This window comes from Giraffa tippelskirchi, chromosome 7 (assembly GCF_054371585.1).
Source record: "Giraffa tippelskirchi isolate mGirTip1 chromosome 7, T2T-mGirTip1v1.2.pri, whole genome shotgun sequence".
Taxonomy (NCBI): domain Eukaryota; kingdom Metazoa; phylum Chordata; class Mammalia; order Artiodactyla; family Giraffidae; genus Giraffa; species Giraffa tippelskirchi.
Window position 1 is genome coordinate 23682195 of NC_137281.1, and position 17207 is coordinate 23699401.

At 49.4% G+C, this 17207-nt stretch overlaps 1 protein-coding gene and 1 long non-coding RNA gene across 2 annotated transcripts in view; one reads left to right on the top strand and one right to left on the bottom strand.

Moving 5' to 3' along the window:
* LOC145514580 (uncharacterized) overlaps positions 1–532 on the top strand; it is a 41804-nt gene extending 41272 nt beyond the window's left edge. The window contains exon 6 of the long non-coding RNA XR_014060249.1: positions 155–532. This is a non-coding gene — a long non-coding RNA (uncharacterized LOC145514580). The remainder of the gene's footprint in view (positions 1–154) is intronic.
* The window catches only part of ZFHX3 (zinc finger homeobox 3), a 296214-nt gene extending 279315 nt beyond the window's left edge, over positions 1–16899 (bottom strand). The window contains exon 1 of the mRNA XM_081512565.1: positions 15879–16899. The gene's annotated coding sequence lies outside the window, so the exon portion shown is untranslated. The remainder of the gene's footprint in view (positions 1–15878) is intronic.
* Between the last annotated feature and the right edge of the window lie 308 nt (positions 16900–17207).

Consider the following 17207-nt stretch of genomic DNA (forward strand, 5'->3'; position numbering starts at 1 on the left):
CTGGGAGGATGTAATTGGTGAGGCAGGAGATTAGAAATATCGGCAGCCTCTAAGTAAGACTTTAATTTACTGGCAGATCAATAGAGCCAGGGTTATATTGGCAAAGTGTCTACAGCTCTATTGACTCACGCAATGCCTCTTATCAATTTATCAGAAATCTGGAAGTCAGAAGATACTGTTTGAAGGGAAAAGAAGAAAAAAAGAGAGAGAGAGGGAGCAACAAGACAAGCATCTGAGCAGTTAGAAAATGGGGTTCCCGATCATGAACTTGGTACCAAGAGTTTTTACATCAACCTGTCTTCTGGAATGGAAGCCGGTACAATGTGACTCAGAGTTAACCTGACCCCCTAACAGCCCCCTCAGCCTTCTCACATGATTCCATTTTCCATGAACCTTGGGTTCTGAGGGGCTAGAACCCTACCAAAGCAGATGCCATTTGTTTATTAGTCTCAGCTAGGAGCTACTCCTTCCTTTGGGGTCAATGTTTCCCATTCAAGTTGTGGGCAATTTACATGCACCTCTGTTTTCTTCACATTCTGGTGCTTCTCCAGGTCTGCCTTAGCCAGAATTCTTCACTTTAGCTTCTTTCCCACCAATCCATAGAAAAGATTTTAAGTAAAAGGGACATCTATCCTAGCATCCCAATCCTCTCCAGGGCTCATGAAGTACCGATCAAACTAACCATAGCACTTGGTCTCAGAAGCATAAAGAAAAGAGACTCAAGTTCCAGCAACCACCGACAAGGATATGCAAGTTTTCATGAATAATTAATCTTCATTGGAAAGGGTTTTGAAATATCCAGGTAGTGGAAAGACCAAGGAAGAAGAAAGTAAACATTAACACTTCACCAAACCTAACCATCCACATCAGTGAAGGCAGGATGCAGGAAGACTCAAAGGAAGTTTGTGAGTATTTCGATCAGATAACCCTGGGGGTGGAGGACAGGTCTTGGAGAGAGAGAGGACTTGCTGCACTCCAGTTATCAGGAGGCCGAAGGGAAGAGTGACTTGACTTGGTTTGGAGGACCCACGACCTGCTTTTGACAATCCATTTTGGTTCCTGCCTTATACAACAAATTTCTGCTTAATTGCTGTTTTGCATTTCGTTGAGACATCGAGTAAACAGTACTTAAGTGTTTCCAGACAAAAACAATAACTCACTAATGACTAAGGCCCTGCTAATTAAAATGCCCCTGTGATGGCGTGACTGGACTCAGAGCCACCACAACAGAACTGCCCCGGCCTTGAACGCATGAACCAGAACGCAAATGTGTGGCGCAGGGGTGGAGGTGGCGGGTGACTGCTCCTTCAGGTCACAATGCCCTCTGGTTGCAAAGAAGGGAGCTCCTTACTGGAAGGAGATGGGGTAGGGGGAGGGGAGAGGAGTGGGAGGAGTTGGGAGTGGGGATGTGAGGGTGCTCTCTAACAGAAGGTGTGTTCTAGAACCTTGTGGGTGAAGTAACGTGGCATGACCCTCAGGAGTTCACATGATCCCTTGAAGAAAAAAAAAATATGTCTGACCTTATTACGGGAGAAAACAAGATGTGTGAAACTGACCTGAGAGACCCTTCCCCAGAGACCACCCTTCTTACCGGCAGGAATGTCCAACTACACTGTGGGGAAAAAAAAAAGATTCAGGAAGGATGAAGCAAAGGTATATGGTGCCACCTGATTTGTGAGAAAGTATTAACTTGACCAAATAGTCAAGATTCACAGTGCATTTGACAAAGCAACAGGAACAGAAAATGTCTCTTCCTCCCCAAATGAGAGATCAAAATAACCAGGCTTCCCCTTAACAGAAGCCATGCTCTCTGCTCTCATCCACGTTCAGTCCTAGGGATGGAGGCCTCCCAACACCACTCTTTAAGCCTCAGCATTCAAAACCAAAGGAAAAAGAGAAAGGAGTCACCGAAGCCCTGGGGCTTGCAGAGAACCTTATCTTCCCCTGGGCGGGTTAAAGACCTGCTAGTTAGCAAGAGAAGGGGTGGGGACTGCCACTGAAACCACAGGGGCCTAATACCCATTTGTATTCACACTCAGAGCCTTTAGGGATATAAAATCGGAGAGGATGAACTGTTTACATTCACCTAATGCTCAAGTAAACAAATCAGGGCCCGAGCGGACGGGTTTCCGGGCAGGGCCACGGCCAGACCCCCTTCTGAGCGGGGTAGCAGGGCAAGGGGAGGGAGAGGGAAGACGGCTGCTGCTGGCACTTCTGCCATCAGGGGCCGGGCTCCCCTTCCCCACCCCACTCCTGCTTCTCCCCACTGGCAAGCTGGCACCTTCCTTGATCCCACGCAGCCCATCAGGATTGCACCCACAGAGGCCACAGAAGCTTCCAGAAGAGCACAGGGCGCCCTTGGTTCAGGAATGCCAGTGGGCACAGAGGAGCAGGCTGCAGACCTGTCCCAGTTGGGGCCCAGCAGAGCATTTTTAAGCCACAAGACCAAGACGGGGAGCAGAGCCCCTTCACTGGAGAAGGGGCCTTGTCCCAGGCCCAACCAGGCCGGCCTGGGCCTCCACACCACCCACAGTGGCCTTGGAGGAACGAGGTCGAAAAAGGAAAGGCCTGGACAAGAGTACCTGGGGAAAGGGCTTAAACACCCAGCACCAGACAGAGGGAGAAACTTTCCTCTCCTCCAGGCACCTGGGGTGGGCGGGTAGGGTCCCTCAACATCACTGGTATCCAAGAATGACACCTCAGAAGAGACCCCCGCCCCAGAGTCCCCACATCATCGGGCTGTGACTGAAGGGAACCAGGAGCTGTTTAATGTCCCAGGGCAGGGCCTGACCATATCCTCTAAACTCCTACAGTTCCAACTTGACTGGGGGGAAGGGGCGGGGGGGGGGAGGGTCCTGGCACTCCTTTTAAATGCAGATTTGAACTTTTCACCCGGGGTCAGACAGCTGCGCTCCTCCAGCCCCAGCAGAGGCCGGCGCCGCGGCCACTCAACCTCACACTTTCACAGTTTTTTTTTTTTTTCCCCCTGCCTGCACAGGAGGTCGGCCCATTGAAGGAATTAGATACCCCCCTTCCCTAAAACCCCAAACTCACACTCGCCTCTCAGCTTACCAAGGGCACAAATCCCACTGGAGGCCCAGGGATGGGCCGGGGCTGGCTGGGCGCCCTGGACACAGCGATGGCAAAGGGAGAGGGTCCTTATCACACGCAAACATCTACTGAGGAATGCTGAGATCAATAGTGAGGAAACCCCGGCGCTCAGCCACTGCTCAGCAAGGAGATGCTTCCTCCCCTCGGTGGGACAGGGTTCCCAGCTGCTCTCCGCCTGCAGAAGCCGGATGACAGCCATCCTTGCTATTCTACTCATCAGAGCTGTCTGTACTGTTAGTCGGACTTATCTCACTTTGAGAAGTCCCTTCAGAAGCAAACAAAAGAAAAATATGACCAGCCTTTAAAAAAACAAAAATGAGTCTAGGCTGGGACTCCTTGCCGCTATCATATCCCTTCCCTTATCCTCACGTGCAAGGCTGTTTCTGATTTTTCCTTATCACTCTCTGCCTCTCCCTTTCTCTGCCTCCAACCAGAGAGGCCCACTGGCCCTGGACACTGAAAGAGGGCTCTCCACAGTGTGGCATTTAGATAATGTGAGAGGGACTTCTCTGGCAGTCCAGTGGTTAGGACTGCGTTTTCAATGCAGGGAGCATGGGTTTGATCCCTGGTTGGGGAATTAAGACCAACATGCTGCGTTACGGCCAAAAGGAAGAAAAGAAAAAGGTAATGTGAGAAATCAGAAATCTGAATAAAACCAGGGGAAGAAGAAGAGGGGGGTCTCTTGTTGGGATTGGGGACCAGGTCAATAGCAGTACGTGGGCAGCAGAGGAGCCCCCCAAAAACAGGCCCCTCTAAAGCCACAAGCCACGTGGGCCCAGGCCAACCAACCCAGGAAGCCTGTGTGATTGATGACCGAGAGGAGAACGCAATGACTACGCACAAGTCCAAGATCCCCTGTCCTGCCACTGACTAGTAAGCCGCCATGGACAGAGTGAACTAGATGGCTTCCAGAAGCTCCCTGCAGCCCTGCTATGCTGAGGGCACAAACAGAGAGGGAGTGACGCGGGAAACAACAAGGCTGCTGCAATCAACACACCAGAACTCACACAGTTGCAAGCTGTCCTGCCCTCTCTCTGGGGCTAGGACCACCTTGCTGCCACTGCTGCCATTCCTTGTTTGGAATGGCCTTCAGAGCCAGGTGGGTACCTCCACCGGCCACCTGCGAACCAAGAAACAGTTTATGAAAGGTTTGCATGGCAGCATCACACATTCTGCCTCCTAACAATCCCATGAGGATGTCAGCAGACTTGGGTGACTTTTACAGAGGAAACCGTGTGCAGATGCAACCTGTACCCCCTGAACACCAGTAAATGAAGGCAGCACCCCAGTAAATGGAGGCAGCCAGTCACAAGAGACAGGAGGTGACTCAGCTCCATCAATATAATGTCTCAGAAGAGCCCAGGGCAGCATCCTGAAATGCCAGCTCTGCCTTGTCTGATAGTCAGCCACTAGGCCCTCAGGGCTACTAAGCCAATGAAAGGGGGCTGGTCCAAAATGAGAGAAGGCTGCAAATATAAAATACACGTGTTTTGTTTTTTTTTTTTTTTGAGGATGCAAAATGTCTCATTGATAGTTTTCTTCATATTGATTACATGTTAAAATGATAACATTTCAGATATACTGGGCTACAGAAAATATAAATAAAATTCATTTCACCAGTTTCTTTTTTTTAATGTGGATACTAGAAACTTTTAAATTATGTACGTGACTCCTGTACTGTATTTCTATTGGACAGGACTACTCTAAAACTTCAGTCTGGCTTTCAACTTCAGACTAAGCCAGCAGTTCAGTGTTCCTGACTAGAACTAAGAATTTTCTCGTCTATTCTGAACATCCCCCCTAAAGCTACAACGTTCTGACTCCCAAGTGATACTTCTAATTGTGCTGAAAAATCTTAGTATCCAAATCAAATCGTTTATACTTGCAATTTGGCAATGGATTAAGGGGTGGCGGAGTAGGGGAGGAGGAGGAAGAAAGTCAGCTGTGCATTAGAAGCTGGACAAGGCCAGTGAAGTGACACGCCCTCTTTCAAAATGTTATCAATTACGTCTGAGGCCGATCTTTTTGCTTTGAAAAAAAAATAATAAAAAGTTGTTTATTGTGATTTGGTTCAAGGATTGCCCATTACAAGGCTGGCTTGCCTCCTCCTCCGGCTGAATTTCTCACTATGGAGAGCAGACTTCTCCCTTTTAACTGCTCTTCCTATAAAACATGCCCAGCAGGATGCTGGTACCCACCCCCACACATACACACACACTGTAAAGTATGTGAAGAAGGGAAGGGGGAGCAAGGGGCAGAGAACACACAGACACGGCCCCTTTCCTCTCAGACAGTATCCGTCCTACCAGGAGGGATCCCGGGCCAGTCTCATTTCTCCATGTAAATGAACTTTTTGGCCACCTCCTCAGAGAAGAAAAGCTGCACAGATGCGGAAGGCCCATCCTGGGGCACACAATTACAGCCATTTGCATTCCTCCAGCGGCAGGATTAGCACAGGAATGCGCTTTGCAGCTTTGTGGGGGGAAAAGGAGTTTAGGAAGAAAGAAATGGGGGGGAGCTATTTCTCCCCAGTCTGTCCATCCAAAGCTCGATGATACACTTCCAGTTCTCTGAGAGTCAGAAAGTGGAAATAACTCCTACTCAGGCTTTCTAAAGAGGGGGGAGGGTGAAAAGGCCGGGGAGGGGGAGTTGGCGGGGGGGGGGGGGGGGGACTGCGTGTATGAGAACTGCCCCTCTTGGTGCTTTGATCCCCTTGGTCGCTAGGAGAAACCAACTTTTCTCCTAGGGTTAATCAAAACCAAATTACTCAGGAATGTGGCAGGACAGGTCTGAGCTTCCAGGTCCCTTTGTCTTTGAGGATTTAAAATGAAAAAATAAAAAAAAATTTTAAAGCAGATGGCAGTGGCTTACAGGATAGGTAACGTGAAAATGCTCTGAAGGAACATTTGACCACATTCCCCTACTCTAAAAAAAAGAAAGCTATCTACAACCCTACTCAAATCTATCAATCAAAAGGTTATTTTTATAGATAGGTTCCAAATTCAGAAGAACTTCCTGTTTTCTTCTTATCACCCCTCAAGAAAGAACCCCTCCACAAACCTGTATCTAGTCAAAGTGCAAATAAGAAATAAGCAAGACTTTGCTGCCAGTGGGGCTGCAAACCTGATTATAAAATGTATTACGGGAAGTACAGTCCCCCCAAACTTAAGAACATAGATTTTTCACGAACAAAGTTTGGGAGGAGTTTGCAAGGTCCTTCCTTGGAATTCTGGGGTAGGAAGGAGAGAGCATCCAGTCGTGGGGACTTGGTAAACTTGGGGATCTCTTTAAGGTCTAAGAAGGGGGGTATTGAGGGAATGGCTTGGTTTGGGGACGGAAGGACCTTGTAGGGTGTCAGAAGATACCCCTGGCACATCTGTGGTCCAGAAATGGCCGGGAACTCGCTGCCCAAAGCTGCCTTGTTTACTAGCAAAGTGTGCTGCCAGGGGTGCTGGCCCGGCCCAGCCTAGCCACACCAGTTCAAGAACTCCAGAGGCAACAGGAAAAGGCTGACTGACTTCAGAGATGAAAGAAACCTGGGGCCCAGGGCTATATTAAGGACTCCACACCTCCTCCCTGGTCACATCTTTGGCAGGCTTGTGTCGCCGCCCAAGGTGTGGGCCTGCACTCCCAGGCTACTGGAAACTTCACAGTGCGAGGCCCAGCGGCATTATAATTAGGGATGGCAAGAGTGACACATAACAGCACCCAAGAGCAGGAACGCCAATGGCTCTCTGCAGAATAAAATGCCACTAAGCTTCACTGCAGAACCTGATCAGCTGCACCCCCTCCAAATGCCCTCCCCCTCCCCAAAAAAAGACAAACAAAGAGAGCACCACCAGTTAAGCTACAGAGCCTGGACTCAAAAGATAAAATGAGGCCAACATACAGGCCTGACTACCAGCTTGCCATAAATTGTAACTGGCCCTAAGCCTATGGTTATCTGGGAGGTTGCACTAAAGTAACTTTTAAAATACTCTTCACCTTATCTTCAGGCCCAGTCAAACACACACATACATCACCCGTCTTAGATCTCTGCCATTAGTGTTCCATTTAGACTTTCCAAAACAAGGTCATCCCAGTAGGCCCGTCCCGTTTCCGGTCGCAGCTGCGGACTTTCACCCCCTTCTCCAACAAAAGGGACCTTGTACACAAAATTAACCCGAACCATTAGTCTGTGCGGTGTGAGAGAGTGCACTGAGCCCTTGGAGTTATTTACCCTCCTCCCAGGCAGGCCCAGGGTGCGCCCCCTTGGAGGCCGGGGGAGCTTCCCTAGAGATTAGAGGCCCGCTCCCTCGCTCCCTCGGCCACAGCTCCACACAGCTGCATCTGTGCAGCCAAGGCCCCACTTTGCAGAGAATAAACACAAAGCCCTTTTTTTTTAAGTAAAGAAGAAAAAAAAAACTTGCTCCCGGGGTGTGATTCCACAGCTGGAAAGGGCCACAGTCATTCTAGATATTGTTGAGCTGTCCAACATGGTGGCCACCACAAAACCATCCCCGATAGGGCCAAGCTGTCCAATATGGTGGCCACTGCTCATCTACTGCTCCCGAGCACTGGCAACAAGGCAAGTCCCAACTGCTGAGGTGAGAAAGTCATGCCGATGTTGTGCATTGGGTGGAAAAAAGACATTTTAAACTTCACTCCACCTGTTTCTTTTTTACTTTTCTATTAACGTGACTCCTAGAATGTGTACAACTACATATGGGGCCTGAGTTCTATTTCTACAGGATGGCCCTCCTGGGGATGAAAATGTCACAGCCTCGAACACCAGCCCATGGCCATGCCCTTAAAGGAAAGAGTCTTAATGTTTAAATGCTAAAGTGACCATGAAATTAAGCAAATAGCAACAACTGATATCAGCTAAGTCAAATCACAAACTTAAGAGAACACTCAACAAATATGTGTAACTCAGAGGCAGCAGGAATCTGCCATCTTTTTATCCAAGAGAAAACAAATGCAGTCTCTAGCCCAGTGGTTCTCCATGCCTCCCAAGGAGACATTGGGCGATTCCTGGAGACATTTTTGATGGGGAGTCAGATACTCCTGGTATCTGACCTGGAGAAATGAGGGACACCCCTGACAACAAAAATTATCCAGCCTCCAATGTCAATCATGCCCCGCACACAATTGGGCAAGGTTGATCTCAGGTCCGCACAGTCACACTTTTAATACTCAGATTTCCAGGGGCAGGGGGCTGGAGGGAGCATCTCTCTGCAGAATGGCTTCTCTGTAGGGCTCGGAAGTGGGCCCAGGTTTTAGCGGTACCCACAAGGTGGGAATATGAAAGCCATAATGATGTTAAAACAATATTCACTTTCTCACCAGACTGAGAACTGAGTTTCAGGGGTTGAAAGGTCTGGGCAGCTGTTTTCCAGGTTATTTGATAGAAAATGGGGTTTAAAAGCTCAGTGCGGTCAAGTAACTATACTCCAATAAAAATTAAAAAAAAAAAAGCTCAGTGCAACATGAGCCAGACCCCGACCCCTGCACGCAGAGTGACACCTCCCATGGAGGCTCTGAATGAGGTGAGTCGCTGACGCGCTCAGCTCACCAGCCCTGACCACACCGGTTCCTGGGCCGGGCGACAGAGCCATGGAGGAGCTGGGACAGACCCTGCAGGGACAGGAAGAGGACAGGGCTGCGTGGAGAAGGCCAAGACAGGAAGAGCTCAGGGATGAATGTGAACAGCCCCCTTTCGTGGAGCCAGGCTGGGAGGCTTGGCAGGAAGGGGGGGAGGGGGGAGGGCACATGATAATTAACTCAGCAAGTTGATAGTATTTGCATATAAATGCCTCCACAAATCACTACAAACAAGCCAGGACAAGTCAGGCCTATTAGCATATACAAGCCAGCCCGGGAAGGCCTCTCTAGGTGGGTCATTGAGTGGGCTGCTCACTTCGAAGGCCGCCTGTCAGCTTGGGGTGGGGGGCACGTGAGGGGAGGACGGAGACACTGCGTCTATTTCAGACCCTTTCACTCCTGAACACAGTTGCAGGATGTCAAAAGGAGTTGGCTTTATTCCCAGCTCCTAAGGGCAGAGCAGAAGAAATGCTGGACCTTTGAGTTTCTTTCTTCCAGGGTGTTGGGAAGCAGAAGGGAGCCAGGGCCATCAGTGGGGACAAAAGAAACACAAAGGAAAGGATATGCAGATGGGAACGAACATTCACGGAGATGTACTGAAAATGCACTGGGAAGACTTGTTTTCTACTTCGTTTCATTCCCACTGGAAGAGTGAGGTGTGAGTTCTGCCTGTTTCACAGAGGAAGGAAGCAGTAAGGCTCAGAGAGGTTGCATGGTGGATGCACGGTCACGCTGCCAGGCCCGAACAGAGCCGGACCCCCACGCCTGCGACACCAGCAGAGGGGTCTGGGCTAGAGCAGAGTGGAGAATAGAAGCTGGCTTCCCAAAGAGCATGCTCATTTGATCCATCTCTGCTTATCCCAGGACAATGGAGTGTGGACACCAGCATGCCCATTTCGAGGGCTGATTCATAAGCGGCACTCTGATCCTGACCTGGCCCCTACCTGTCATACTCCTCCTTCCACCATATCTCACTCCTTCCACCAACAAGCAAGACCGCACCTCCCTCCAGTTAGATACTTAGAGGAGTTTGCACCAGGATTTCCTTTGGCAGCCAGCATCTTCAATGTCTGGACAAATGTTAGATTCGCCAGCAAGTGAGAAATAAATCCAAGGTCCTTTCCCAAAAGCTGTAAAAGTTCTCTGCTTTCTCCCAAAGACACTTCTACTTTGGGTTTCGTATCTGTTGCAAGAAAAATCAGCTTCGACCTCTCTGAAAAAGCAAGGGGGAGGGGAAGCCTTATTATTTTCATGCCTGCACTCTTCACCTGCAACTACCTTTTAAAAGTAAGGCAGGTGGGCCTAGGTAACATGTACTCATGGAGTCAGGTACACAGACTGACAGCCTTCCTTGGACAATCATTTCGTATCTGATGTAAAAGTGACACCATCTGAGAACCTGGCAGAGCAGGGGTGGCAACTGAAACCAGTTGCTTTCGCAGTGACATCAACCTTCTAACACACACTGAATCCACGGGCCTCCTCTTTATGTCCACAAGTTGACACTTCAGCAACCAGGCAGATGTTTCACGGGGAGACGTGGCGATGTTACAGGGAAAGCAAAAAATATTCCCCCTACCAGCCAAATGCACATTAAGAACCAAGGCCCTGAGCCAAAGAGCCTTTTAGGAAGAGGGCCTGAAATGGTGGCAGAGGCTTGCATTGTTTCTTGAGCAGTTAAGAAAAACTGTTTAAAAAAAAAAAAAAAGACAGGAAAAGTTGCTGAGGAGGAGGGAAAAAAAGGCATACATGTGTTCCTTAGCATATTTTCATCAGGAAAAATTGTCCAAAACAGGCTGCTGAGGAACCGTTAAGTGTGGAAAGCAAGTAAGTTGAGGACTACACATCTGTACTTTTTATAGGCTTACAGGAGTTTAAACTCTTCTGTAAAGAGCTTTTTATGTACTGAATCAAGGCTCCCATATTTGAACAGGGATCTATATGACTGGGGTTGGGTGGGGGTGGAGAGATAGGCTGAGGTCTGAAATCAAGGATCAAATTAAGCAACCCCAGGCTTTCCTTCACTCAGCTCATCTGACTCTGGCCTTTCCACTAAGCAGACTCAAAGAAGACAGAGAGCCTCCTGGAATTGTAACACAGAAAGGCAGAGCCTACAGCAGAGATGTGCACGGGCAACAGTTCTCATTCAAAATCTAGCTCAACCAATAGGCTCAGAAGTTTTCTCCAGTCACGTTCCTGGATAAAGTCGGCACAACCAAGAACGCAGCAAAGCTGCTTTTTTTTTTTTTTTTTTGCCCACTCCCAAAGACCCACAAGTAGCTGGTTCAGCCCTTCTCTTTAGCTAACATCCCTCCCAACACACACACACACACACACACACACACACACACACACACACGAGTAGGAGGTCTGAGTAGTCACCAACTCCTGCCTCCAGAAGCACAGAAGGGGGGGGCGGGGCAAGTTTCACTCCCAGATCAAAGGTTTGTGGCCGAAATCACTTTCAGGACAGTGCGTGAAATCGGCAGCAGATGAAAATTCCGGCGTCTTTTCACAGCGTCCAGTGGAGCCAGCTTTTTCGGTTCAGAGTCTGCCTACAGATGACAGAAGACACTCCATAAACTCCCAACTGTTGCCCCAAAAGACCCACTTAAAATTAAAGACAAGATAATCATTGAAGAAAGCCTTTAAGGCCATTATGTGATTAGCAGGATGGGAGGAGAGAGGGATCTCAGGGCTTCTCCATCTTCCCAAGGCACAGCCTACAAGGGGAGCTGATGGCTTCCATCCCAAACCTGCAGCAGGCAGAAGGGGCAACGGGAGGGAGGCGAGTATATGGTTTGCACATCCCATTCCTCCCTTCCTTGGAAGCCTTAGACCAACTTTAGACCAACTTCAGGGAGGGAAGAGGATGGCAGTCTTAGAGGCGACACATGTGTTAACATCCAAACTCAAAGAGAGAGGAACTGAACCTTCTAAGACCCCACCCCCAGGACACAGGAGGCTGGCTAAGGCCCCTCTGGAGGGGTACACATCAAAACCCGCATGCATTAATCCCAGTGTTGACAAGACTGCATGGTGACCCTCCCGTGCGAAGGGAGAAGGGCTCACCCAAAGCGTTTTGCTAAGAGGCCCCCGTCTAGGGTTAAAACCAACAACACAGCAGTCTTCTGAAATGAAGTCAAATTTGCCACCTAGCAAACTCTCTGCTTCTTTCCCTATTTTTATTCAGACCCTTATTCTTGCAAAAGCATGAAACTCCAGGAATTAAGGGTGAAAGAAGGGCAGCAACATCTAAGGAAACAAAAAAATCACCTTTTAAAAGTGATAAATATGCCAAGCCACCTTCCTTGGGCAAAGAATTCTCTGGGAACACACCCATCACTGCTATGACCACTCACTGCCTTGTCCTCACCATCTTGTCCAGTGGCCCCAAAGAATGAAAACCAGAAAAAAAGCATTCACGCTATCTCACTGTCTCTGAAGTTTGGGCACAATACTGCTGTCAATTCCCCAGTTCCTATTCATATAAGAGTCATTTACTTTATTAGCTAAAGAAAAAAAAAAGCCCTCTAACATCTGACTGTCAGTTCGCACATGTTCAAAGAGAACAATCTGGCAGCCAACTTTAAATCATATAGAAGAGAAATCTGACAGTTGTTGATTTTGCAGTTTTCCTCCTTAATCTGGACTTTGAGAGTGGCCTGCCAGTGAGCCAAGATTTTTGCCTGGGTCTTTCCCTTGGGGCAGTCTGACTCAATCTCAGCTTCTGTGTGTTTGTTCCTCAGTGTGAGCAGTCTGAGGACTCGGCACACTGCTTTGGACAGAAAAGGCACCTTTTAATATTTGATTGAGACTAGCTCCTGCAGAGGGATTCCCTTGCCTGGATTCTATTAAAACTAAGTCCCCATTTCCCTCACCACAGTTTCTAACCTAGGAAGAGGATGGTGGTTCTGAGCTGTGCTGTGATTTCTAAAACCACCACCTTTAACAACCAAAATCTCATACCAGAACCCTTCAATATCCCTATGAAGCCCACTGTAATGGAAGCTGCCTTCTTGCTGTGTTTTTAAGGTAACGCCCCATCCTGGTTAATTACACTAGCCTTGGGAATCAGAGAAGGCCAGCAGGCCCAAGAACTACAGAAATAGGCCAGGCTAAGAGCAAGCAACGATTTTAATAACAAACGCAAATATAAACCACAGCACATACTGTACTTCTTGAGGTTACTAATGTTCAGTGTCAGGTACATTATCTCTGGAATACCGGCAAGTGTGAGATGGAGCTTGTAAGTTTCTTCAGGCCAGAGTCACCACTGCCTCCCCTATAAAACTAGAAGGCAAACCCTTCCAGTTAAAAGGCAAGGTGAGCTCCTCTAAAAAGTCGGTGTCGAGACAATTGACTTTTCCCTTAGAACAATTCCCCACCCTTTTATAAAGTGTTGCTTAGTCACCTGAATATTTACTTTTTAACATGAGACAGTTGCAACCCTATAATAAAAATTATTTCTTAAGTAAAGATCTGCTTTGGGCCCTGGAGTATTTCTAGGCTGTCACACTAACACTTCAGAAGCAAGGGGAAAAAAAAGCCCCAACGTCCAAAAGGAACAATAGTCCACCATGACGGTAAGGACACACTCCCTGGACACCACTAGTGGCTGGAACTGAAGGAACCAAGCTAAACCATATGCAGTCCCAGATAAGACTTTACTAGCAGTCTGCAATCACAGATTTATTCTAAGCAACTAATAACCTCTGGGTCACCCAAGGTGAGCCAGGCTTGTCCAGGGAGTGTCTTGAGCCAGGGAGTGTCTTACTAATCATCATTTAAAGTCATAATGATGAAAACTGAAATCTCGCTTAGTTTAGCTCCTGGCCACTGGGCAGCCCAATTGGCACTGAACCGATATGGCAGTTAAATGCAACCCTAGAGCAGCAAGAAGACAGGCGCGGCAGCGTCCTGTTGGGAAGAGTCAAACGGAGGCCTGCTGAGAATTCTGTTTTATTTGGGTCCCTTCCACCCTCCCTGAGTATTCGTTTGTGCAAATAAAAGACAGAAGGGAAGAAACCAAAATTAAAGTTTCAGGTGGCTGGGGAAGCAGCTCAGATTTTTTTTTTTTTTTTTTTTTTTTTCTATTTTGGAAGAGTTAGCAAGTGTTTCTCAATAGTTCCCTGTCAATCAAAACTGTTCTCAGGAGAACTGGAAAATAGCAGCTCTATCCCATAGTAAATGCAGCCATTTCAAAAGAGAGTTGGGAAAGGGAGATGACCCATGTCATCAAGACAGGAGGTCTCTAAGTCACTTAATTCCTTGTGATTCCAAAAGGACTGTTTTTAAAGTGTAAAAGTGCTTGCTTCTGCCTCTGCCCCATGTTGTTAAAGAACACTTGTGTAATTAAATAAAAGAGCAAAATGTGACCCTAGCCCATTCTGAGAGGCACTTTACACACTCTCTGAAAACATGCTGGAAACTAAATGCAGACAACCTCCTTAGTCCCGTAATTTAAGGAAGAGACAGAGGGAAAGTTTCTCTTGGCCTTCACAGCCACAGGCCTCTGAGAGGGGGCCTTCGGGGTCTCGGCAAAGGAGAGTGAATACAATGCAAGTGTGCAAACGTCCAGGTATGGCCCTCTCTCCAAATGACCCTATTCTTGAAACCCTTAGATTATTTAGAACCCGGTCTCCTGACTTCCCTCACATTCCACCATCTCTGTTCCCTAACTGCTTTTTGGGTTGGGTAACAAGAACGATTCAGAACCTCAGGCTGCCAGTGGCTGTTCTGATAACAAGGAACAGGCTGGTCTCGGCCTTTCTTGATCAGGTTACCCTGCAAGGTGTATGTTTTCCTCTCAGATGCAGCCTCTGCCCTCTCAGTCACGCTTCCCTTTCCAGCCCAGTCTACTGGAGCTCATGATTTTTAGGGTTTCCCCTTGAAACCTATCCAGAAACCACAGGCATTAAAAGAACATGAGGGTTTGACACCTCCTGAATTCAGGAATGAGGGGACTCCGGGGGCCAACTCTGCAAACTCACACCTGCTGTTTGATGGCAGAGAAATGAAGTTCCCTGGCTAGCGCAAGCTCGAAATTATACTCTTATTTATTTAGTGACCTTTCCCCAAGGATCGCAAAGCATGGGATGAAATAAGATGACGTGTAAGTTTCTCACTATCTACCTTCAAGGCTCACGGTTGTTTTCCTTGTTTTGCCTTGATACATTCCACCATGGCAGGCCCTGGCCTGAGGGAGAGGCCTTCTCTCTGTGCCCAAGTGGGGCCATGTGTCCTCTCTGAGATTATCTGTCAGTGGCTTTCAGTCCTCAAGGCCAGTTAAATGACACAAATAGAGGGTGGGAGGGAAGACCCTCTTGGATTCACCTGCTAGCCCTTTTCATTTAAACCAGTTTATATACCATGCACCACTGTGCCAGGCAAAGCACTCTTAAGACTACACCAGGCAATGAGCTGTAATCTTTGTGCTCCAGGTATTTTCTCATCATTATAACACAGGTATGTCCAAAGCAGAAAGGACCATTTTCCAGAAAGTTCTTTCCCTTCCAGCTCACCATGATTACTTTAGTTTTTTTTTTTCTTTTACTGACCTAACTTGGCCTTCCTCCTCTTTTTTTTTTTTTTTTAACAGGACAAACATCTAAGTTCTCTCTCTCTCTCTCTCTCTTTCTCTCGACCACTCCCCTCCCTACAGAAATGAAGGCTGCTCTGGTTTTTTCAGAGGGCCAACCAACTCAAAGTAGAAGGTGGGCTAGTCAGTCTCCAAAGGTGCCTTCCGGCTCCAAAACTCTGATTCTCCCTTTAATTACTCCCCAATAAGCGCACTGTTCACACTGTTTCCAACTGGCCAATGACTTCTCTCGCGATGAAGACAGTGCATTTTTCGGCGGCGGAACTCAAACTTCTAAATGACACCAGCGCCGCAAATATTCAGAAGGCAGGAACTAATCCAAAAGCAAAATTAGGAAGGCAGGAGGGAGGGGAGGAAAAGATGGAAGGGAGGGAAGGAGGAAGGGCTTTACTCTGTGCCCAGCAGAATTCAGAGGCTCTCACCCCAGGTAGGTTCCAAGTAGAGTCTAGCAGTTCAGGTGTATCCAGCCTGCCCCTCCCCCACATGCCCCAAGAGAATGAGAAGTTCAGCCAAGACTCGCAGCACCTGCCCGCAGCTCCAGGCCGGCTGCGCAGACCGACCGGGGGCGGGAGGCTGCACTCACCTGGCACACAAAGGCTCCGCACACCTCCGGAGGGAGGAGGCACTCGCAGGTCCGGGGGCCTCGGCGGGCGCGACAATGGGGAATTTCAGCGGCACCGGAGCCCCGAACTTACCCACCACCCCAGGCGGCCTTCTCCCCACCTCCCGCTGCCCCCGGGGCTCTGAGGTGGCTCTGGCTAGGTGCGGGGGGGCCTGGGGCAGAGGAGGGGGGCTCATGGTGGCGGCCGGGGCCGGTGGTCGCTCCTCCCCGGGAGGGAGGGTCCCCGGGCGCGCGGCGGGGATTGACTCACGGGGCGCGGCGCTCGCGTCCCCGTCCCCGGCCTGCCCGCTGCCGGCTCGCCCGCTCTCCCGCCCGGAATCGCTTTATGTAAATGAAGCTCAACTCGCAGTTTGCAGCGCGCACCGCCCGGGGAAGGGGGGCGGGCGGGGCGGGGGGCCTTCGGGGATCCACATTACACAGCAACAAAGCGGAAGGTTAATTTGAAACTCACAGCCCCGCCGCCGCTCGGCTCCCCGGGCAAAGCCTGACATCTACAGTCGTGCCGGGCGCAGGCCGGGTGCTCCGCGGCGGCCGCGCCCGCGGGGACACGGGGACACACACGGGCGCGCGAGGCCCCAGCGCTCGGCTGCGCTCCGGGGACGGGCCTCCGGGAAGGCCGGGCCTCGCGCCGGGAGACAGAGCTCCGGGCGGCTCGGCCTGCACCGCGCGAAGAACCAGCCCGGCGGGAACAAAGCCTGGTCCTCCCCAGGCGCTGACCCCTCACTCATCAAAAGTCAGGGGCCGGCCTAGAGTCGGGCGTGAAGAAAGGGACGCGCCCTCGGTCAAAACAAGAAGCCTGGGGCCTCCGAACCGGAGCCCTGGGTCTCCGGGCCCCAGCCACGTCACAGCCAGGCCACTCCAGCGTGCGGACATTAGCCAATGTGGACAGGAATTTATTTGAAACACACACCCAACCTATTAACTGCTTTACAGAGCACTTCTGTTTTTCAGCTGCAGAAACTTATTAAAAAAAAAAAAAAAATCCCCTGCTCTCCATTGAGAGTTTGAGGATAGAGTTTTTCGTGGGAGAGAAAGAAAGAAAAAGGAGACAGAAAGAGAGAAAAAGTCCAGTCTGCAATTAACCTTAGTGTCTTTAACAACATGCCTTAAAAAGCCACAGGTCATGTCCCTTCCTAGGGAGATTCTACCACCTGGGGCAGATTCAATGTGGCCACTCCAGTTGGTCAAAGCAGTCGCTGGACACTTTTCTATCTCCCCAGGTTCGTCTTCTCCATTCAGATACGCAAAAGGCAGCACCACAGAAATCTCACCGGAAGTCCCCTGTCCTCC